We start from the raw sequence: 25,776 nt of genomic DNA, 5'->3' as shown, positions 1-25,776 counted from the left end.
GAGCAAATTAAAGACAAATTTGTCCACAAATAATCTTTGCCCACCTTCCGTACTCATGTCCTGACCACTATGATCTATAAATGTTTCTTCAAACCTAGTGAAGAAATCAGATACACTTTCCTCTTTCTTCTGCTTACATGCTGCTAACTTATCCCAATTCACTCGTAACGCTGGCATCATCGTTTTCATAAGATTTATAATTCTACCAGGTAGATCTGCCACTAGAGCTTCAGGTTTAGCACCACCAACCTGTCTAGCGTCCGCAGCAGCAATATTGAGCCATGAGTCACCTAATTCAACTGCATGATCCTCATGACGAATCTTTGCCCATAGAGGTTGAGGTACTACATTACCCAACAGCATATCTATGTCGGCTAAATTCATGATGCATGCGTCAACTGTCTGAGACAATTCTTTGTAATAGCATCTGGATTCTTACGGGGATCAGGTAAAGACTGTTTAAGGGACAAAACTTCTACTCTCTTCCATGGCACATGTACCCATACTCTTTGAAAATGTGCTGGTATAGCTGGGGGAACATTATTCGCACCAGCAGCTACCTCATCGCGCCATACTGAAGGAACTTCTCTCATCGGATACTGTCTCACTTTCCTCCTAACTGCGGAATCAGGCTCAAACAGTCGCTGAGAAGGGAAATCGCTCCTTAACGCAAGTACCATCCCAACTGCATTCTCAATTCCGGGACCCACTATTGTCCCTTTCGCAAACTCAGACTGGACATTTAGCAATTCTACAGGGACTGAACCCAAATCATTATCTTCCCATTCCTCACGAAGGAAAGTACACATAACTTCAAAAACATACCTTTGCTTGGGTGCTTCCCACTGCTGGAAAACATCCATAACTGACTCTAAGTTATACCTCGAAACATTCGATAGCCATCTGCGAGCCAAGGATCTAACACTGCCCGTTCTTCGGGACCAGGTAGCTGACTACGCATTTGTTTACGTGCAGAAACAGGGGTCATACTCAATGACCCAAAGAAAGGAGACAAAAGACCAGTAACAGTATCAGTCATTCGTTGTCGAGCAGAAGGAGAAGCTGTCATAAGGACAGGAGACAAAGTATTTTGAGGTGGTAGAAGCATAGGGTTAGTAGCAAGAGAAGTTGAAGGTACAGGAGAATTAGGCAAAGTAGTTTCAGACAAAACCGATAGCAAAGTCGGCGGCCCCAGAGGAGGCTGCGCCGTAGGAGGAAGAACAAGCTGAGGAGGAGCCGGTGTCGGAACAGCAACAAGAGGTTGTGCAACTGGAGGTTGCGGAGGTGCCGTAGCACTCTGTGCATAAGGGGGTGGTAGTCTCGACAAATGTGACATCAAAGGATCCTTCTCAGGGTCCTTCGTTACATTCTCAAGAAGAGATGGCAAAGCTGGATAACATTTATCAATAGCCATATTATGTTGCCTATCTGACACCTCAATTGCTTTATCTTCTTCATCCTCTTTAAACTGCCTAGCAGCTTGCATTATCGACAACCCCTTTTCTCTCTTATCTCTTTTAGCTTGTTTAATTTCTCGTTGTCTGGCTTCTTTACGCCAAAGGCGAAAGGACTCAAACATTGCCGGCCGGGCTTTCTTCCTAAACAATTTTGTTTCTAAATTATCTAAAATCTCGGTATCAAAACTACCATATTGGGGCCATCGTTAAACCCCATCTTTCCTAGTATAGTGGACCCATACTTCATTAAACGTAATGGGGCCCACGCCGTGTTTAGAATAGAGCTCATAAATCGGAGTTCCAACTGGAGGTATTGGACATGAATCCTTCAATCGGGAATCCCTGTTACAACCGCAACAGAATATTCTCCCAATTTTGCTAAGACCAGGCATCTTCGCTCACTAATCTAGCTTCAAACTTCAAGGGATTATCTACAACGATAGTCTCGCAAATATACGAGTCCCTCGGCTTTGGAAATTGCAATTTTCAAATCAAAACTAAGGACCAAACAAACTAAGAACCAAAGATCCAAAAACTAAGGACTGGGAGCGACCCACTTATACTTAACTGAGGTATCAGTCACGCCACCAGAAGACCCGTCTATCGTCTCGCCTTACAAAGCATCACAAATGGGTCCAAGACAGGGCGACAGTCAGGGCAGCAGTCCTTAGTAGCCATCAGGAAAGTGGGAAGCCTCGCAGAAAAGACCTTCAGTCCACGTTCGACATGCCGGGGTCGATGAAGTGGTGGCCGTCCTCCAGAAGTTCCTCACGAAGCTCCTCACAATCTTCAGGCTTGGACCGGTACCGCTGAAGTCGCCCCACGTTGGAAGCGCCAACTGAAGAACCGGGTTATTTAAGACCCAGCGGCGCCAGGGGCACGCCCAAAGTCTTCGGGTTCACCTGTCTTAGAATACAGAGACACGGGATACTTCTTGGTGGCGTCAAAGATCAAATTTATTGGCTGCAGCCAGTAACAGAAGTTCTAGAAATCACCACGGTATGAGTTCTCAGGAGACTGCTCAATTTTACAAAGCAAGTCATCCCTTTTTATGCCAAAAATCACATTCCAGACAAATACCTAACATTTACAAACTGTCCAATCACATGTATCCACACCAGAGGTATCGCATGACAGTAAAACCCACTTTTCAGTTGCCCAGCCCATGATCAATCATCGGTCAAACCCAACATTCTTCTTTAGACAGGTCGAACGAACCCATTATAAAAAAGGGCACAACCCAATCGTAAATAGACCATAAAGAAAGGAGCAGAAACGGGTGAGAGTAGGATAAGGCATATTTGTGTGCAGTAAAACTTTATGATGTCTTGTGCTCTGATCCTTAATCTTGATCAGCTAAAGGGCAGGAACTGGTTTAACAAGGTCAGCTTCAGGCAACAGGGTCAGTTCACTCAGGTCAAACAGGAGTCAGCACAAACTCGAGCTAAGGTGTACATGTCCTTAAAAAGACTAGTTCAGCCACAGTCATCGGCTTATGTGAGGGCAACCACAAAATGGCTGCCATACACAAAATGGAACCCAAGGGTTCAGAACGAAATCCCTAAATACGTAGTGAATCCATCGGTTTAACATGATGAAAACACTCATACTTGCCGCACTAACTAGTTACGGTTCGCTAATATCAAATTCGTAACGAAACCATGACCTTTATGAAACGGGTTCAGAATTCACGGAACCTCACGTGCCTGCCAACCACCTCATTCCCCCATAGACAATATCAGGAAGGAACAGTGACTTTGCAATAATAAGGGGACAGAAATTCTGGAACTGCCAGAGACTGGGCAGTGACAAGGTCCCAGAAGAACCAGATTACAGAAAAAAACAGGAGGAATAATACTAATAAAGACAATAAATACTACAAAACAAAAAGAAAAGAAAAATAAAGTAAAGAACAGAATCATCATGACCACCGGGGAGGTAGGTCTGGCACGCAGCACACCCAGAACACGGACCGACCACCAGAGTGTAAGCAGTCATGAGCATGCGGCAGCAGGCAGGTGAGGCAGGCCCACCAGCAGCAGCATCAGGGCCACAGGCAGGTGTGGCAGGGCCACCCCAAGTTCACAATCACGCAGTAGTATCTCCGCTACGCACGTTTAGCAAAACGACGGACTCAGCAAAGGCAGCCCCGCGGTGCAAAGAGTGGATAAGGCACCCAAACCATTCATTCAAGGGAACGCGTGAGACAGACGGAACTGTAAAAGATCGCTATTGATATACTATGGAGGAGGAGAAATCTATGATCTGCTCGAGACCCTCCCGAATATTGGGGATGATGATGACAACGAAGCCGCGTTCGAATCGCTTAACCGGCATTTTGACCCCCAGCTCAACCCTGATTTCGAGCGATTCAAGCTACGACAAGCGAAGTAGTCCGACACTGAGTCAGTGGACATTTTTTATGGGTGACTCAGGCGACTGGCTTTCATGTGCACATTCGCTAACCAAAAAAGAAATACAAGCCCAAGTGATCCAAGGGTGTCGCTCAGTCCTTCTGCGGAAGTTGATACTTCGACAACCAGGAATATCACTAAATGAAATACTCATTCACGCCAGGTCTCACGGACTGTCCAACGCTCAGGCAAAGGAGATGGAGGCAGCACTTAATTGAAGCGCAACAACGTTACACACGCCCAGATAGACCCAAGTCAAGGAAGAAAAGGTTGAAGCCATCCAGCGGCGCCCGAACGTCACACGCCCGACCGCAAGACTCCAGGCGGGCAGAGAATGCGGCAACTGTGGGGCAGACCGCTCTCCAGCTGGGCCGTGTTTCGTAAAAGGAAAGACGTGTTCCCGATGTGGCAAACCAAACCACTTTGCAAAAGTCTGCAGAAGTAGCAGGTTCACATTGTCGTACTCAAAACCAAGTGGGACAACACAACAACTTCGGCAACTATTGATCAATGACCCTCAGACCCAGGAGGAGAATACAGCTCAAGGGCGCAGTTTCACCCTGGAGGAAGTTAATGATGACGTATTCATCATATCTTTTGTAAGCCAATCATAGAGACACAAAAGGCCTCCTCCCATGTGTTCTGTCAAAGTAGCAGGGTCCATGGTTCATGCACTAATCGACACAGGGGCATCGATAAACGTTATGGACTCAGAACAGTACAAACAGCTGTCTCTGGACCCCCGTTGCCCCCCACAAAAGCCAGGCTCCACACCTATGGGGGGACCCATCTACTTCCTCTATGAGGGATAATTGAAATGGAAATTTCCAGTGACAGTCATACCACAAAAGCCAGGTTCCACATCACCGAGTGGAAGAAAGTAACGTTGTTCAGCTGTCACACAGCAGAAGACCCCGGACTTGTATTTTTTGCAAACCAAGTACACGACTCCCATGCTGAGGCTATATTGCAGGAATTCCCGAAACTGTTTGAGGGGCTAGGAAAACATAAAGGCAAACAGTTTAGACAGCATAGCGACCCCACGGTGAGGCCAACAGCCCTGAGGCACTTGAGAGTGCTATTCCACCTATGCCTTCTAGAAGAGGACGAGCTGAAGAAATTGGAAGACCTCGATGTCATCGAGAAGGTATCAGGACCCACCTCGTGGGTGTCGCCGCTTGTTATCACACTAAAGCCCAAACAACCTGGAGCTATCCGACTGTACATAGATATGCGCCTCCTTCATCAAGCAGTCAAGCGAGAACAGCACCTGATGCCCACGATGGATGAAATAGTGGCGGACCTCAATAGAGCCATGTGGTTCTCGAAGCTCGATCTAAATGCTAGTTACCATCAGTTAGAGATAGAAAAGGAGAGTCGTTACATCACCACGTTCTCCACACACGAGGGCCTCTGAAGATACAAGAAGTTGAATTTTGGGGTATCCTCGGCCGCTGAAGATTTCCAAAACACCATAAAAGAAATTCTGTCTGGTTTGCAAGGCGTCATCAATCTCAGTGTCGATATTCTGGTGTTATCACACACCCTGGTTTGTGTTATCACACAAACCTGCGAGCGTCGTTATAACGACTGGAGGAATGCGGCCTGACCCTCCACAAGGCCAAATGTCCCTTTTATCAAGAATTCATAGACTTTTTTGGGTACCTCTTTTCGAGTTAAGGGCTGAGTGTGGATCCAAAGAAGACAACAAACATCTGGTCGGACAGCACTCCCACTACTCCAACTGAAGTTTGCAGTTTTTTAGGTATGACCACCTATTTTGGCAGATTCATTCCAAATCTGGCCTCTTTGTCTGAGCCTCTACGTGCTCTTACGCGTAGTGTAAGCACCTGGGAATGGTCCACAGCGGCTAACACTGCATTCCAGGCCACATAACAGCAGTAATGAACAAAACAGAAATGGCTTTTTTTCACCCAGGGCGCCGTACCGAACTAGTACTGGATGCCAGCCCCATTGGCCTTGGAGCAGTACTCCTCCAAGAAAGCAATCGTGACACTTGGGCACCAGTTATGTATGTCAGTCGCGCCCTGTCGGACACTGAAACAAGATATGCCCAGAACGAAAGAGAAGCCTTGGCCATTAAGTGGGTATGCCAGCACTTCCATTTGTAACTCTATGGCCAAGAGTTCCGGGTGGTAACGGACCACAAGCCACTATTCGCAGGTACATCAAGACTGGCACCTCCCAGGGTCGAAAGGTGGGAGTACAGCTGCAAGCGTACAGGTTCAAGGTCATTTTTTGCCCTAGACCACAGAATCTGGCAGACTACCTCTCAAGACATGAGAAGCAGTTGACACCATGCACATGCCCAGGAATGAAGAACACACTAAAGCATTAGTCCGAATGATCACTCAGGAAGCCTGTCACAAAGCTGTGACTCTAGAAGAGATTGGAGTAGCCCCAGCCACTGATGAAGCATGGGCAAAAGTCAAGGAAACACTGCGGACCAACGGCTGTGCCTGTTCCTTGGAAGGTGTTCAGACACTCACTGCTGAGGACAATAATGCGTGACAGCAGCTGTGGAGAGTCCGCAGCAAACTAAGCGAAGGAGAAAACAGAGTCGTACTACGGGGTCATGTCATTGTGGTCCCGAGAACACTGCAGGACTGAATTGTAGGACCAGCACACGTCGGACACCAGGGGATGGCAAAAAACAAGGCACGCTTGCAAAGCAAAGTGTGACTTCCCAGCATATGGACATGATGGTAGAAGGGAAGATAACACAATGCCAATCATGCACCATAACAGGGGTGACCCTACACCTGCACCCATCATCACAGAGGAGCCTAGTGAAATGCCTTGGTCTAAAGTTAGTATTCTTGTTGGCAGTTTTCCTGACGGTCGCAGTACCGCCCCCCCCCCCCTCCCCTCCCCTAAATTTGGCTCTAGTTGCCCGCCTGCCACATCCGCTCCTAATTTTTAAGAACAAAACCAGCTCACATTGTTAAAACACGTGTCTCCTTGGTTTCTATGCACATCCAAACAAACAATATGTTTTTGGGTTTTTGCCACACTCAGGGCTGTGTATTAGTGCAAGCCCGAATAATATTTTGTTGCACAAACCAGACCCTCCTCCATATCGCGGTTTTGCAATTCGTGAATTTTCTGCAACATTTCTGAAGTTCAGCGAGGCCCGTGTAATTAAACTAACTTGGAGTGAAAAACAGAAATAACCAGCATTTTCTCCCGTTGTGTTTGTTTTGATGTTCTCATGTTTGCTATAATAAAACAAATTACGTCTTGTCGTTGGCTCTCATAGTCTGCACGTCATTACGTGCCTCTGCGTGTCTTCAGTGAAGCCTTGTGAAGCAGATGACGAAGTGATCTTTTCCTTTAGCTGCATCATTTGTGGAGGACAGGCAGTAACAAACAACAGCTGTATGCTGCAGCCAGAAAGAGATATGGCTTTGCCTCCGCCTCCTCCACACTTTTAGAACGGCTTTAAGGAGAGCGTGTGGGACGCCTGCCCTGACTGTTTAATTATCTGTTCGTTTGTTATCTGAGCAGCATGTCTTGCTGACCGTGATATACAGTGCTGATAAAACTAAAGATGTTGTGCATAAATCTGAAAAACTCTCAAAATTAAAATAGTTCTTAAAAGCACAACTCCTATTCACATTTCTAAATAAAGGAATTTGTATTTTGTTTTCTACAGTGTAGCTCAGTTTCTGTTATCAGCAAAAAGAAAGATGAATTGTTGGAGGGATTGATACCTACGGGCCTCAGGGCCTCTTTAGGATGGTGGCGGGACCGCCAGCATTAACACGTTGGTGGCTGTCCCACTGCCTTCGGAGCCTGCTTTACTACCCGCCACATTATGATGGCGGGCGGATTCTTGTTGTTCGGAAATCAAGATTCCGCCTGAGGTGAACCTTAATCCCTACAATGGTGGCGGTGCCTGGCAGGCACCGCCGTAGGGTTTACGATGTCCCTTCCCAACAGCTGCTTCATGGTGGTTTACCTGCCATGAAAAGGCAGGCAGAAAGGGACATTGGGGGCCCATAGCGGGCCCCCTTTCCTCCCTGGCCCTCAGACATGGGACCTGGGGGGCTCCTATGGTACCCCCCTACATATCCTTGCACCATGTGGCAGGCACCGCCTAGTACGGGATATGCAATATGTGTATTTTTTCTACTGCATCGTGTGCTGCAGCCCGCAGCACATGCCACAATACAACAAATACACTTTGCCACTGCCTTGAAGGCGGTCGCATTGTAATTCCCATGGCGGGACCGCCGACAGCAAGTCGGGCGGTCCCATTCCGGATATAATGGCTGTCGGACGAAAGTCCTACCGTCATCCTTGTTAAGGAAAACTAATTATAAATTACCCATATGTATTTGAAAATGTGCATGTTTTTAACACTATTAAAAGAAACTAAAATCTACCCAATGGCTGATTTGAAAAATGTCCGCATACCTCCCAAGGCCTGCAGGTGCTTGGTACACTGAGAGCACTGACCAAAAGGAGCAGATAATGAAAATTGTGAAATGATATGTGCGGTTTTTAGGTCGAGCGTAGCGAAGGGACCTCGTGTATACTTTAGTATACTTTGTAAATTTGGGAGGTGCACGAGCTGGGACAGGGGAGGTGCACGCGCTTTCAGTCTGGGATCTCGGATTTGACCTCGTGAGCGCGCATGTGTGCGAGCGCGACTCTGCCATGCGCTTAGGAAAACGAAACCTAAGAGCCGCGCGACGTGAGCTGTCTACGGTAGAAGCTCACGCGCGCGGCTCTTAGGTTTCGTTTTGACTGGTTAAAGGACAGTTATAAAAACTAATATATATAATCTGACAGAATCAGAGAGGCGATAAATGGGAGGAGGCTTGGGCGGCTGCCGCTGCTGATCCCCGGCCAGAATCGCCTGGAGCGAAGGATTACCGTGGCTGGAAGGAAGGGAGCTCCCTGCTCCTCTGGGATTACAAAGTATCTCACTAGTGCGGGAAAGGCCAATTTCCAGGTAGCTTTTGCATGGCCCTTTGATTTCCATGTGCATGTGTGAGCCCGGGCTGTACTCTCCTAACTCAAGTTCCTCAACATGTTTCTCACTGGTGGGTCGTGTAATCTGATCTCTTCACCAGTGTCCGTGTGTTTTGTACCAATGTGAAGGGGAGGCGGAGGTAGCCAGCGAGGTCAGCCCAAAGCGGAAAACTTAAGCACTGTTCTGGGTTTGTGTTTTTCCCGGTCAGAAAAAAGCTTATAAACTTTCCCTGGCTAACTGTACCGCGTGGTATATACGCTATGTAAGTTTTTGAGGATTTGTGCCAGGAGAGGCGTTTTTCGGCAAGCCACTCTGGCAGACAGCGCTAAGAGAGGCGACAGAATGAAAAGAAGCAGTGGTTAACTAAATAGTTTAATTGCTAAGAGCCCAGACTGGTTGGATATGGTTTAATTAACAATCTGCGCAGCCGTAGGCACTTTAAGAGACGAGAGATTTCACAGAAGCGCCGTTAAGAAATCACTGAAAGTCTGCATAAAGCGCTGTTTCCCATGCAGTCCTAGGCGCTTTAAACGTGTTTGGGCTTCGTCATTGTGACTATCCTTGCATTTGTGTATTGTCTTCCCTGCAGCCTTAGTAGCAGGCTTCTGGGCACTGTTACATAACTTCTGGGAGGGTTCTGCTATTGAGTTGTGAGTGGTCTGTGAGGAGTGGACAGTAACACCTCTTTCGATTTCCAGGGAACATTTTCAAACTTCTGTTTTCAGCTGTGTCAGTCCTTGTTTTCTATGCTGTCCCGTGAATTGTCTACACTTTCCTGGTAAGTGAGAACTCTGCGTTGCTCACTTGCAGCTATATTATGAATTACATGCCGTTTATTACACAAATATCGCTTATATATTCCATCCGCTATACACACAGCCTGCAGCGGTTATAAATATACACTTGAATCCGCTCGATTCTCTGGAGACTTTTGCAGCGCATTAACAACTTGCTGAATATACACTCACAATAAAGTTAACAAGCATTTGCAATGCAACAGGTCTCGCGTTTACGCAAATTTAAGCCATTGTAAATGACAATGCCTTTTATGTTTTAAAACCAAAATATAAATAAAAAGCATTGCCATTTACAATGCCAATAGCATAAACTAGTGTAAATGCGGGACCTATTTCATTGCAAATGCTTGTTATCTGAGGCTCATCATGAGCAGGGAGTCACTGAAGGGCTGATTACGATGTCGGACGGTAAGCCTCCAACCGCTCGTCGGAGGCTTACCAATCGATATAGGCTGTCAGGGAGTAAACCAGCCAGTCTTTTAGACTGGCTTCCGACAGGCACAAGGAGCCCATCGGCCAGTCGGAAACCTTTCATAATCCCCTTTGGACGGCTTTTGTGCTGTTGGGACTATGATGTCAGTTTCCAACAGGCTTTTCATGTAAGGCTTTCCAACATGAAAAGCCTGTCGGAAAGCGACTTTGGGGGCCCCTAGCAGTGTCCCCATCCCTCAGTGGCCTCCGGTTGTGGGCCTAGAGGGGCACCTAAGGTGCCGCCCTATTAATCCCTGCACCGTGTGGCAGGGACCATGAGGTGCCTGCCACACAGTGCAGGGATCAACTGAAGCACCCATTTCTCCATGGGAAGCTTGTGCTACTGCCGGTTTCCGACCACAGCACAAGCTCCCATAGAACAATGGGAGCTTGCGACCGCACATTGTAATTGTGGTGTCGGGACCACCGTGAGTCCACCGAACATCGTAATGATACCCTGAATGTGGGGAAGAGGGCCAACAGTGGATGCAAACATTAGCCCTAATGCCACTGCCCCGAAACAATCACCGCTGCCCAATGATTAATTAGAAAAAAAAATTGGTGCTTGGAGTTCAGTATTTCTCTTAAGTGTCACATGTACCCAGTGTTCACTCCGCATCAGACCTCTTTCTTCCACCACCCACACTTCCGTTCTTTTTATATATTTTTTTAATATACATTTTCATCCCTGCTTTCTCCATGTGTCACGGTTTTACTGTCTTTCTCGTTCCCCTCTTGCTCCCCTTTCTGACTTTCTCTCTCTTGTTCTGGGTCAATCTTATGATAAAAAAATGCCTCTACTACAGAAATAAGTGGCAGTGCCCAACACTTGCAACCACCAGCACAATTTAAGTTGCAGCTCCCACATGTAGAAGCAACAAAAAAGTCTGGTCTGCTCACCAGAAAACTGATGTGTTGGACTCTCCTCCCCACCTCTCTCCTGCACATATCAGTTGTTTAAGAAAGTATTTTAATGTGGGAGAAGAACCTTTAGCTAATAGACCACATAACAGGATTCGACCTATGATGTTTGACTTGTGCTCACCTGCCACACAGAATAGAATGTACCCAACAGTCTGATGTCTGCTGGAGAGCGGACATGATGGGAGTACAGTCCGACACCTGTATCAGATATCGCTCGGGGCATACAACAGGAAGGGAGAGAGGTGGGGAAGGGAGGGGTACGAAAAAAATTAAATGGAAATTGAAGCACTGGTAATAGGGAAGGGCGGCAAAATAAAAAGTGCAAAGAGGCATATAAAGTTTGTCAGTGGCATAGGCATACAGTTATAATGAAGGACTCAAGGCGGGGTAGCACATGGAAACAAGGAACTTAGTAGAAAGAAAGAAGGAAAGCTTGACAGGAAAGGAGAACAATGACAGGTCTGTGACAGAGAACTGTGATTTTGTTTTGGTCTTTCTTTGTAAGTCCTAGTCATGGTCTGTGGAATGGAAAGGATCCCATAGACACTAATGCAAGCAGGAAAAACAGAGCTCTGACCCAAGGATGGCTGTTAACATCAGCAATAATTAGGACGCAGTGTGCCCCTCTCTCCGCTGCACCTGCTGCACTAGAGAAAGCCGCCCCTCTGCTTCTAATCCAGACGGGGGTGGCAGGAGTGACATTGAAGAGTCTTGCTAAAGTGCTAATATCTCCAGCATCACCACTTTCTCACTGACCTCTCTAGTACACTTTGGCTTTGAAACCACTTTTAAGTACACTTTTAAGCTTCCTGTTACACTTCTAAGTGGGAAATACTGGGTTAAAAGTGTTAAGTGGATTAGCTGGATCCTCAGTGTTTCAGTGGGACAGGACAACAAGATATGGGTCAACATAGTGCCAAAAAAAGGCACAAAAACCCAACTGTATGCATCAAAATTTCCACTTTTGGTGCCGTAAAGTTTGCCTGTTGCACATGGATCCATGGTGTAACAACTTAGTGGTGAAGAAGAATTGTGAAGATACAATGAAAAATGTGGGGATAATTTAATTTTTAAGATATTTTCTTAATATTTTATTGCATTTCTCTAATGGACGAAATATATCCCAGAGCTCTGACCATGGATATATTGACATGAATATCTGGGGTCAAGCAATGCCAAAAATGTGTGGGATTCCCTAGGAACTGCAGTCTGCACAATCAATTGCGTAATATTAGCCACAGATCATAAAATTGTTTCAAAATCACTATTTATGGTGCACTGTTCATTTGATGATGGATACTAAGACTACATGCAACATATAAATAACTACCAGGCTGATTCACGAAAATATTTATTAATACACAAAGTAGTACCACAGGAGTACACTTTTATGGTAATCAGACAAAATAGTGAGTTGAAAATATCGATATCAAGAATATCAACGTCAAGAATATTGATTTGAAGGTACGCAATGTCAATTTTTAAAATATCAGTCATTAATATAGTTTGCAAAAATATATGTTTAAAATACTGTTTTTTTAATTATTGTTATGTATTTTAGTTTCTATTTTAAATGTGTATGATGTAATTTTTTGTATAATTGTTGTTTATGTTTTTTCATATATTTATAACTTTTTAGTAATTATCATATGTAATTTAATACAATTTGGTGTTGTTTCGTCCTTAGTGGGTTGTGGGGTTTTATAGGGCTATAGGATTGGAGGTAATTTAATTATAACAAATGTATGATTATTTTTTACTTTAAAATATTTATTTTACTGATATTTTATTATGCTGATTGTGTTAATATATATAAGAATATAGGGGTGAAGGGTGGGAAGTAATATACTTGTAATTCATTAATAATTAATTGTTCATTAATATTAACTAAATAAAAGTAAATACGTTTGTGTTGTGGGAAGTAATTTATTTTTTATTAATTCATATTTGTTGTAAATTATTATTAATTATGTAAATTGTTTAATTATTTTTGGACTGTGGGATGTGGGGGTTATAGGGGTAAAGGGTGGGCAGTAATTTATTTTTAATTAAATAATATTTAGAAATTGAAATTAATTAATTGATAATTTTGTTTAATCGTTTCATTAAATAGTTTTAGGTGTGGGTTGGAGGTTTGCAGGGGTAAAGGGTGCGAAGCAAAGTAATTGACAATTAATTGTTTTAATTATGTAATTATTATTATTTTAGTTTGGTTTTAGGTGTGGTTTATGGGGTTTATATGGGTAAAGTGTGGGAAGTTATTTAATTTTAATGAATTTATATTCAGTTTTTAATAAATAATATTTGTTTAATTGATATTTCATTATGATAATTGTATTTTTGAATTATTTGTTTTAGATTGTATATGTGGGTTGTGGGTTTGTAGGGGTATGGGGTGGGAAGTAAATTAATTTAAAGTAATTCATATTTTCTGTATTATTATTATTTAATAATCTGATAATTAATTATGTTAATGGTGTAAATTATTTTGAAACATTTTATGAGTGTGTTATGTGTTTTGTAGGTGGTATATTGTGGGAAGTACATTACGTTAAATTTTAACTCAATACAATCCAACACTTTCCCTACTGTTGAACGTGCTGAAGTTGGAATAGTACATTTTACCCCTATGCTATCTAACACTTTCCTTCTGTTGTATCCCGGAAGTAACTTCCAGTATGGATTCATCTCACACGGCGAGGAAACTAAGGCTCTCTTAGATCTATCCGATCCAGCATTGGATGTGATGCTATTCATCCTAGTTCTCACCAGACACCACAGAAAACTCCCATTACTTTATTGGGACTAGGAAGACTATTGTTAGTCCTGAGAGGATTAATGCCCGCATCCCGACGGACCGGACCGAAGGGGCATGCTTTCCCCATACACATTGATATCTTTCCAGTTCCCACTTGAATGAATATATACGCGCTTTCAGTTTTGCCCCCCCCCACATCATTCCACTGTTGACTATTGGATCATCTTATCTGAGCGCCCTGATGAAGGTGTAACCCCGATTGGGGGAGTCACCGAAACTCACGTCAGAGCAGATCACAACAGGAGCATCAGGATACCAACGACATACTAGGAAGCCTTTGCCAAATGGTTATAATTATGGGCATTATAGTGATTTACTAGGACACTTTCATTAGAATCAATATACTGGATGTATTTGAGAATATATATTAATGTACTGTACGTAGTCTTCATTACACTATAATATTTGGATGTGCTTTCTTCATGCTGCTCCGGTTGTAAGCCACTTGTTTCTTTGTATCTACATTATGGACACTTATAAGAATATTATGAAGTGTGTGAGTGATGAGAGTTGGTTATACATGGTGTGAGAGAGGATATACCCTAAGTAGGAATGATTGAGGGGGTATGAATGTTGTTGAGTGGGGGTAAGAAATGTTTTTTCTTTTCACATTATTGATTCAGTATTTGCTTTGGACCATGCTCTATTCATTTAAAGGATACTAAATGTTTTGATACTTTTTTTTGTAATAAATTAGTATACTTTTTATAAATCTACGTATATTAACTTATTTTTTAAGCACTAGGACGGTTTGGTCTACACACGAGAACTTTTTGTCCCAGAGAAGAGCGAGATTGTCCGCATATAGATATCGTTGGAAGGGGGGTTTTCTTTTGTTTACTGCATTGAGTATTTTCCCCTGTTCCCCTGTTCCCCTGCCTTAATCAGTTCAGGGGCCCTCTTTTGTTGTTTAAGAGTACTGCCTGGAGTGGGAATAGTACATTTTACCCTTCCGCTATCCAACACTTTCCCGACTGTTGCACTGACTGGAGTGGGAATAGTAAATTTTACTCCTCTGCTAGCCAACACTTTCCCTACTGTTACATTATTGGAAGGGTGATAGTAAATGTTACCCCCCTGCAATTCACCACTTTCCCTACTGTTGTGTTTGCTGGAGTGGGGATAGCAAATTTTACCCCTCTGCTATCCAACACTTTCCCTACTGTTGTACTGGCTGGAGTGGGAATAGTAAATGTAACCCCTCCGTAATCCAACACTTTCCCTACTGTTATTTTGATTGCAACAGGAGTAGTACATTTTATCCTTCTGTGATACAACAGTTTCCTTGCTGTTGTAGTGGCTCAAATGGTTATAGTAAATATAAACCCTATCTGTAATTAAATATTTTTACTACTATTGTATTTATTAGAGGAAGTTTTTTAAATTTTACCAAGTTTTTTTATTTTTGTGTAGCATGAAGTACGAAGTGTACATTTTAAAATATATTTATTATAATACTTTAGGTTGTATTAAACAAATTGTGGTGGCAATAGTATAAGTACTAAATTGTATATTTTATTTGATATTGTTATAATTTATATTATTGTGTTTTTCTTAGTTAAAATAATATTTTTAATTATTGATGTTTTTATATGTGAATTTTTTTACTACATTTTAAGAATTTTAACTTGTTTAGTTTTTAAATTGAATTAGAATAGTTTGTTTTTAAAAACATGTATTTGATTAGTATATACATATATATATCTATATTATATATATAGATTTAACGTGTATATATATATATATATATATACACGTTAAATTGCTCCGCATCTTCCTCCGTCAATCCTGCAAAGTTCGGCGAGAAGCAGAGGCGGCACCAGGGGCTTTTTTAACAATTTATTTGAAATCACCAGTGTATACAGGGAATAGTCTACGCGTTTCGGCGTGTGCCTTCCACAGGTTTGGCTAGTCCTTTAAATACATTTAAGACTGTAGTCCTTTTACAGTGTTTACCATTGGACCAAGACTAAACCTCACTTGTATTTTCTTTTTCTAACAAGCAGTTTTTTCTGAGTTGTAAATTTCATCTTGTAAAGTACATATTATTAACATGTGGCTCAGATAGATTTCTTGCCATTTAGGCAGAATTCGAAGCAGATTGTAAAGTAAAACTTGCAATGAAATAGTAAAGTACTAGATTTTCCCTAATTGCTTTGGATATACAATGAAATAATTTACATTTTAGACACTGAAAGAATTTGAGAGAAGTGAGTATGAATAAAAGCAATTAGTGCCAAGGTGTAAGAGGTGGAAGTGTGGGGGATGCTGGTCCTAAGAATGTACATATGAAGGAAAGTTTTTTTAAAAAAAAGTTTTGTTTTCTATTTTCAAGAAATTTTAGACCTAGTAGAGGAGGCCCTCAATATCAGTGTGCATGCCTAAAGGTGAAACATTCATTATTGTAGCTTTAACTACCTATCTAGATGTTTTTTATAAATATAGTGCAAATGTGATGTTGTTTATTAGTACAAAAGATCATAATGTACTTTATAGTATCAATCATGGTCAAAGCGACCAAGATGTGCTTATTAGAGGCCACTCGCAGATTAGTATTAGCAATATCTTGCAGCATCACGAGTAAACATTATTTTTGATGATTACCTGAGTTTGTCTACATTATTGACACAGTATCATACGCCTCTCTTATTGGATAAAATGCTGTGTATCTATTTTGTAAATTGTAAGGTCGATCCATGGCCAATTATGTTTAAAATAAAGTGCATATATGATGTTAGTTATGGTTGCTCAGGTTTACTTGTGCAAATAACAATAACAATAACAATATGAAGTTAATGTTCCCATGTTATTTAAGAGGAGACTCCCTCAAGAAACTCTAGTCTGAAGGGTAAGAGAGAAAAAGGCCTTTCAGTGAGCAGATGATATCTATTTATATCTGTCCAATTAGCAGCATTGAAATGACAAATGTGACCCATGGTGACAGCTAAAGAGCTAAGTGCTTATTTCATAATATGTATAAAAGATTTGTTAGCAGTACCCAATGAAAGATTTAAAGCATAAATTAACACTATTGCTGTACTGTACATACACTCAGCAATTATTAGGTATGATGGACCTGATTGAGTGCCTTAACCTTCATAACTGTAGCACACATTCTTGGGTAAAGTGCTATGTGCGTCATTGTTCAAAATTTCATTTGACATAAAAGATAATTAAAAAATACTAAAGCTTAAATGTGCAAAACTGCATAATTGATCATCAACAAGTCAATGATCCTCTCATACTAAAATATTTACATTCTTTAAAAAACAGTTATGACTCAAAATACCAGTTGTGAAGGGAGAGTGCTATAGCTATTGCAAATAATGTATCCTGTTTCATAAAGTGATGAATTCTGAAATCATTTTTTCCCCAAAAAAATTCTTCTGTTTGGCATTTGGATAAAGTGCAGGTGCATATATGGTTATCAATACATAATTATTTCACACATATCAAAGGGTTTGTCATAACTCATAAAGGGTAACAAAAATGATGGCTCTTTAAATTCTTAAGTTTCCATTGCACTTGATGTAGTCTGTATGATTTATATAATTCCTTCAGGGATTTAATCTTTGTTGGATCAAAGAACTCTCAAGACTCTGGGGGGGACATGATGCTGCAGTTTAAAAATATACATGTAATTCGGCATCTAGGTTATGTCCCATTGGTATTTCATTTCCCATTAAGAAGATAAGTCTTTATTCCATCCTTCTCAACAGTAGTTCTCTATCACTCCCTCTGTTATTTTTCTTCATCTCTTTAATTCCAAAATATTGCAGATGTTTTGTTTTCCCCTCATGTTCTTCCCAAAAGTGCTTGGCAATTGGATACGAATAATCTTTATTTTTGATCGCTCTTGGGTGCTGAAGTACTCTGAGTTTCACCTTATTGACAGTACTGCCCACATATTGTTTCTTGCATGGGCATTGTAGAACATAAGTTACAAAATCAGTGATGCAGGTGATGTGCTCGTTAATCTTTTCCAGTTTCCCATCCTGTACTCTATATTCTTTCTTGTTTATGCCATGCTTGCAGGCTTTACATTTGGCACAATTCCAAAAGCCTGGTTGGTTGAGCCAGTTTGTTTTGTCATTTGTGCTAGTGGAAAAGTGGCTCCTGATCAGGATATCTCTTAAAGAAGCAATCTTCCTGTTAGTTATACTTGGATTTCCAACAAGTTTTTGTCCAAGATTCAATCCGATTTCAGGATTTTCCAATGTTTCTGCATTATCTTTCTGATTTCCTTATGTTGTTTGTTATAGTCAATGATCAGTCGAATTTTCTTATCTTCAGTGTTGCTTCCTTCGGTACCAGCAATTCATTTCTGGGTTTAGTGGATACTCGTTCTATTGCTTCTTTAATCACTGCCGGTGGGTATCCCCTCACGAGGAATCGAATTTTCATGTCCATTATTTCATTCCTGAAATCCAGGTCCTCAGAGCAGTTTCTACGGGCTCTCAACATTTCCCCATAAGGGATACTTCATCGTAGTTTCTCGGGATGACCACTATTCCTATGCAAAATGCTGTTACATGATGTTTTCTTTCTGTGTAGTTTGGTGCAAATGCGCATATTTTCTCTTGTCACTTCAATATCCAGGAAAGTAATGTATATAGAACTTTTGTGTGAGTAAAAGCCAGATGTAGGTTGCTATCATTCAAAGTTGTGATGAACTGTTCCAATTCCCTGCTCCCTCCCCCCAGGTAATGAATAGGCCATCGATAAAACGTGACCATAGTATCACATTCTCTAGTTTATCCATGATACATTCTGTCCAAAGAATTTCAGCCTTCCAATACCCCATGAGGAGGTTCGCATAAGTAAGGGAGAATGAGATCCCCATTGCTGTTCCTTGTTGTTGCAGATAGTGACTACCATTAAATATGAAGATGTTATGAGTTAGGCAGAATTCCAGCATTTCAATCAGTAGATTAGAGTGTTCAAGATGGCTGATTGATCTGTCACGTAGAAAATAACTGACTGCTTTTATTCCATCGTTGTGTGTAATAGATGTATATAGTGAGACAACATCAATCGTACCCGTCTTGTATGAGGGCTTCCAATGTATGTTTTGAATTTTATTTAGAAAAATCATCGAATCTTTTATGTTTTATAATATTACATTATTTAATAATTTTGAACTTATAATATAAATTAACATTATTAGTTTAGAAATTGTTTTTTAAATAATAATATCTGCCTTTGTAGCTCGACCCCAAAATATCCAACTCCATATTAGAAAAAGTGAAAAGAAGGCGCAGTCATTTCAATTTCTACTAAGTATATATAGATATTCCTTTTTGGGTCCAATTCACAAAGGCTTGTAAGAGTGCATAAAAGAGGACTCTAGGAGGACTACTTTAGGTACTTGAAAATGCCTACATATTGTCTATGTCTGCATGACCTAAGGAATCCATTAGTGCAAGTCAGACCTCCTTAGCTCTGAGTGGCAGGCCGTTGAAACAGGCTGAACATGCTGTCAGATATTTAGCCAATATTTCCAAAACATGGTAATTCCATTCATTTTCTCTGATAATGGAACACATCCTTAATAAGTCTTGACCCAATCTGTGTTCTTATGCGTCACCTGAGATTGGGGGTACCATATTTCTATGGGCTTTATAACAGTTCCGTGTGTCTACAGGTGATAAACTGGATGGTATTCATTTGGGAAATTTGGATAGCAACTAAAAGTAAAACACTGGTTTAGGATACTTGTTTTTTTTGGTCTCCAGGATTACCCCAGGGCTGTATGGAAACATACTGCAACCATATATTTTCAATACTTCCCAATCCTAAAGTTTTCATCCCTGGGTGCCAAGACTTCCTTGCTTTGAGTGACTGGTCTGTAGAACACACTGAACATCATGGTTGCCAGTTTTTTTTAGCATTTCTTCTTCAAAACATGGTAATTCCTCCAGTCTCCCTTGCGGACGAATACATGCCACTAAGGATTTGCCACTAACTTTGTTCCTCTGCATCCCCTGAATATGGAGGTGCCTGGCATACATGTCTCAGATGTTGGTCGCAGTCTTTTGGTCCCTCACCCTCACTGACTGGCTGGAACAGCTCATTCAACATAACATTTGTGATATATCCAGCAAGCTTTTTGTACCAAAACATTGTATCTCCTATCATTCTTAATCATGCAGGGAGATATCCCTGCCAAGCAGTGCTTAATTGGAGCAGGTGGTTTCCGGTGCTTAGCCCCAGCATTCAATTGTCAACACTGGCACTTAGTCTGCCACATGGTGGTGCTGTATGCCTAATTTAGAGACAAGCACAAGAATAGTTGTTTGTTAATTCAGTATACTTTAAAAGTTACTAATGCCTACCACCCAATGATTCTTATAGCTTTGGGGGCTTAGACTAGCCTGAATTGTCACACTTGGAGGAGTGTTGGTACTGTCATTGGCAACGCTGGTAGGGGCAATGAGTGGTGCAAGCTGCAGCAGCCTCCTGACTTATTTTTTTCACAAATTAAGCACTGACACACAATTATGCCCCCTGATTTTCTGGGCTGGGGGAACTAGACATATGTGGCTCTCAGTGGGCTTGAGCAGGGAACCACACATTAGACAACAGGGAATGGTTTTGATATGGGCACTTTCGAATTGAATGTCTGAAGTATTTCGGAACGGTGTTGCCTGAACCCGGGAAAAACCTCCCAACCCCAGTCATTTCTGAACAGTAGATACCTAGGGGAAGTTAGGGTAACATGGCTTTCCCACCATACAACATTTCTCATATAAATGGTACCTCCATTGCATGGGTGGGACTGCTGCACACATATAGGAAAACACATTGACTATTTGCAGACGACATTGACAGTAAATGACTTGACATGGTCAGTTTTGGTTTTGTTCTGCATACATGTGGGGGGATGGTGTAATCAGTGTAGAAAAGCAGGACGGTTTGCTATTTTCTATGGAACTTCCCTTAATTTTTAGTGTCTGGAAGAACAGCTTTTTAAAAAGCTTCCTCAGAATTAATTGACATTATAGGTTATGCTGAACCTAGAATGGTTCAAGTGACTTCTGATACTTAAACTCAGATTCTTGGGCACAATTAAAAAATACATAACTTATAGGCAATCGCACATTTGTAATATTAGTTTCCATTATCAAGAGACGCATGGATCAGCCTAAGAAAAACATCCAAACAGTTTCAGGATCCTTGCAGGGACACAGACAACAAGCCAGCATCCTAGCAAGGAGCCAGATACTGTTTGTATTTTTTCTTAGTCTAAGTAAAAGTCCAAAAAGTCTGGCCTCTTGCTGGGGCACAGTTGTGTGTGTCTGTGATCCAGAAAAGAGCAAGACACTTATTGGATTTTTTCTCAAACTAGAAAACACCAAACAGCATGTGATTCCTTGGCACCGGAATACATCAAGGACCGCATAATAAGATATGTGCCGTGACATTGCCTCCTCTCGCCCGAGGCAAACCTGTTGTCCTGTCCACAGTTTGACAAAGTCACCATGGGTGGACGAGCTTTCTCAGTTCTGATTCCCCAGCTGTTGAACAAGTTGCCGGAGAGTTTGCGCAGGGATGCCTCTCTCCTTCCATTTTTAAAAAAATGTAAGACTTTCTTGTTCACACAGGCTTTTGGACAAGATAAGCTCTGAATGAGTAGGCACAGTGATAGGTAACTGCGAGTACGGTTCTGTAATTCTGATCATAAGCGCTAAGAGACCGTTGGTGATTATGCGCTACACAAATGTCACATAAAATTAACTCATTCCTTGGGAAATTGTCTGGATCATAGAAAGGAGCTGTGTATCTGTACTCCAAGATGGAGCCAAGTGCTGTTTAAATTTGTTCTTAGCCTAATTTATGGCTCTATCATGGGGCACAGAACTGTGAGACAATGTTTAGATTTCTTCTTAGGCTAAGAAAAAAACCAAACAGTGTCTGGTTCTTGCTGGGTAACAAAGAGTAAGTTCCTAACCTTCGGTATTGCCTCATCTGGTAGAGATTATATCTTGCAGCAGATTCCTTACCTTAGATTTTTCCCCAGGTGTCTGGCAGGATCTGGAAAATCTTGAGCAGTACCTCTGTATGTGGTAGGTGTCACCAAACGGCTCCCTGTCAGCGCCATCCTTACCAGATGATGCGCACAGTGCCTATATAGGCGCAACCCCAGCACGTTGACCTCAGTTTCTATGTGCCTTTTCCACTGCAGAAACTCGTAGTCAACAAGGTGTTGTTACTAGTGTGCCAGAACTATGGGCCAACTAGGACCATTATAGGCAGAGAAGTACAGTTCACATAACGGGAAGAATTGGAAAGGAATCTACGGCTAGATAGAGTCTTCAACAGATAAGGCGTTGCCAAAAGTAAGTAACTTGCTCATCTGATATAGGCTTCTAGCAGCAGATTCCTTACCTTAATCTAACTGCCAAAGCAATCCTTCCCCAGACGAGAGTCTGCAAAATGGCTCAGACAAAAAAGTACTGGAGTACTGAATGGGCAAAGTGTCTGTCATAAGGGATCTGACCAAGACAGTAGTGTTTAGTAAACATGTGCAGAGAAGCCCATGCAACAGTCTGACAAAGATCTATGAGCTCACATAGTGGTCGCAGCTTTGACTCTGGTCGAATGAGCCCACAAGCCTTTCAGAAGGGATGATTCTTGGCCAGTGCTTAGCAGATCTTCATGAAGAGTACAATCCATATGGAGCTTCAGCATGGCTTTCCCTTTCTTTGTGCCGGTGAACCCCACAAAGAGCTGATTGTTTACTTGATGTTATTTGGTGCAATTGAGATAGAAGGACAATGCTCTTTTTGGGTTCAGACAGTCGAGTCTCTCTCTCTTACAATAGGAGTTTGGTGGAGTGAAGAATGTAGCTAGTGTGATTTTTGGCTGACATGGGAATGTGTCACCACCTTCGGTAAGAAAGAGACATGGGTGCGGAGACCCCGTTTGTCTGGGAAGAAGCTGATGTATGGAGCTTGAGCAGACAGAGCCTGTAACTCGTGGAACCTCCTGGCCGATGTGATGGCCACCAACAAAACTGTATTAAGTGTCAAACGTTAGAGGGGTTGAAGGAGAACACACCAGGTAGGTCGGAACCTAATTAAGGTCCCATTGGGGCATGATGAAAGGCTTTGGAAGAAACGTATGTTGAAGATCGTTCAGGAAATGTGTCACTACAGGTGACTTGAGCAGAGAGGTTTAATCCAGCAACCGCAAAAAAGATGATATGGCCGAAAGGTCCCCGTAAGATACCCTTTATCTGTGCCCAGAGCAGACCTTGCTGGGCTAAAGACAAACAACAATACTTCGGACATGGGTGTAAATTGTGCACCAATATGTTTGTCAGCATAAGCCACAAACTCATCCCAACATCAGGCGTATACAGTCTTTTCTGATAGACGCCCGGCCCCCAAGATCACATCAGGAGGGAGGTGAAATACTCTCAGCTGTTACCGCCCAATCTCCATGCATGAAGATTGAGAGTGTACAGGTTTAGGTGCAGAACCCTGCTTTCCTGCTGTTACAGGATATCCTCCTGAAGCTGTAGCCTGATTGAAGGAAAGATGCATATGCTCAGGATACTATACTCTCCAAGCCCAATCCGGAGCCATCAGGATGACTTGGGCCCGCTTGGTCTGGACTTCTTGAAAACTTGAGGGGAAACGAGGTATCGGCAGAAAGGCGTATACTAGTCCTGTATTCCAGCCTAGTTGGCATGTATCTCTGAGCGAGAGCCACTTTGGAAACTTCAATGAGTAGAAGTGCTGACACAGTGCATTCTCAGCAGTGGTGAATAGCTCTACCAAAGGCTCTCCCCATTCCTAAAAGAGACTGTAAGCCACCTCCAGATGCAGCTGATTTTCGTTGTCTGCTAGGCATCGATGGTGAGTTAATAAGCCCTGGCGTTTCAAGATCCTGCCTGGTGCTGCATGACCAGGAAAACGTCCTGAAATCCAGTCATGTCCCATAGGTACAGAGCCTCCTGGCACAACCCCTCTCCACCATGCTTGTTGCAGTACCACATAGCTGTAGTGTTGTCCGTGAACACCCATTATTAGCTATCCTTGATGTAGGAAGGAAAAGGAATGCCAGGCAAATCGCCCTCAGAAAGATAAGACTGACAGGGAGAAGAGTCTCCACCGAAGACCAGAGGCCTCTGATCTCCAACTCAACCAGATGGCTGACCAGCCCAGAAGCGATCTATTGGTCACCACTATCAGCTTGGGTGGGGAAGGGAGATGGGTCTGCAGCTGGCCCAATCGTGGTCCTGTTTCCACCAGTGTAGATCTTTTGTTGCTTCCCTCGAAATCTGGACCAGGTCAGAGAAATTCCCCTGATGTTGTGCCACCTGGAACTTCAGATCTCACTGCAGAGCCTAAATATGGCATTGAGTGTTCTTCACCAGCAGGATGCAGGAAGCAATCAGGCCTAGCAGTCTTAATTACTCTCACCCCGAAATCCAGGACTGAGGCTGAAACATCAGGATCATAGCCCAAATGTCCTGGACTCTCCGCTCTAGAAGGTAGATGCGGAATTGCACCATGTCCAGAATTGCTCTCATGAAAGGGAGAATCTGAGAAGGAGTCAGGTGTGACTTTGGCATGCTGAGTTGAAACTCAGCGAATGCAGGAGGTCCGCCGTATTCTGGAGGTGGGTGACGACTGCCAAGGGCGAACCCGCCTCCAGCAGCCAGTCATTGAGGTAGGGGAAGACAAGGTCCCCTGGCGTCTGCAGATGTGCTGTAACCACTGTCATCAAGTTGGTGAACACCCGCGGGACACTGGTGAGACCAAAGGGAAGCAGAGCGAACTGGAAATGGTTCTGGCCCTCCATGAACCACAGGTAATGATGAGACCGAAGGATGGGGATGTAAAAATAGGCATCCTGCAGGTCCAGCACAACCAACAAGTCTCCTGGGTCAAGTACAGACAGGACCTGACCATGTGTGAGCATCTTGAATTTCTCCTACTCTGGAAGGCATTGAGAGCGCGCAGGTTTGGGATAGGGCGGAGGCCTCTGTCCTTTTTGGCACCAGCAAGTAGCGGGAATAACCACAACCTTCTTCTGGTGGTGGAACACTCTCAATGGCTCCTTTGGCAAAAGGAGCCTGCATTTCCTGACATAATAAGGAGAGGTGATCAACTGACATCCATTCTGGGAATGGTTGCAGGGAGGGAGGAGTTTCTGTAAAAGGGAGGGCATAACCCCACTGCACAATTTGAAACACCCACTTGTCTGAAGTCATGGAGTGCAATTGGGGTAGGTGGTGCTGATCCTGCCACCAACAAGGTGCACATCGTGGTGTGAAAGCACAGTAAAGAGGCTTGGAGGCAGTGGCAGCTGGAAGGGTGGCGGACTGGTCAGATTTCTGTCTCTGAGTCCCATGGGATTTGTGGAAGCCGTGTCGGCAGCCACGAAAGGCTGAAAAGCCTATCGGCCATGGTGATTTGGTTGGAAAGTGCGTGGCTGGTAGCACCTACCATAATGTAAAAAGAGAGCGGCTGGCATCGGGACAACGTGTACCCCAATGACCCAGCGGTAACCCTACTCTCCTTTAAGAGCTCAACCTCAGAATCAGCCTTGTCATTTAACAGGTGAGTGCTATCAAAGGGCACATCTGTAAGGGATGCCTGGCTGATCTCAACCAGGTGTAGCAATGAAGCACCACTGATGAAATAATTGCCTTACCCAGCGAGTCTGTCAGGACCAGCCCACATCTGATTGCGAACCTGGCTGCATCCTTGCTGCCAGCAATAGCATGGGTCACAATGGCTCAGGCCTCCCTCCGAGACCTGTGCAGCAATTGCGTAATCGAGTCCTACACTTCGTGGCTATATCGACCCAATAGGCATGCAGTGTTCACCATCCACAGTGCAAAGCTGGTGGAAGGGAAAATTCTCTTTCAAAAGGTATC

The sequence above is a fragment of the Lissotriton helveticus genome, chromosome 1_1 (assembly GCF_964261635.1).
Source record: "Lissotriton helveticus chromosome 1_1, aLisHel1.1, whole genome shotgun sequence".
NCBI classification, from domain to species: domain Eukaryota; kingdom Metazoa; phylum Chordata; class Amphibia; order Caudata; family Salamandridae; genus Lissotriton; species Lissotriton helveticus.
Note: the sequence above shows the minus strand (reverse complement) of the source record.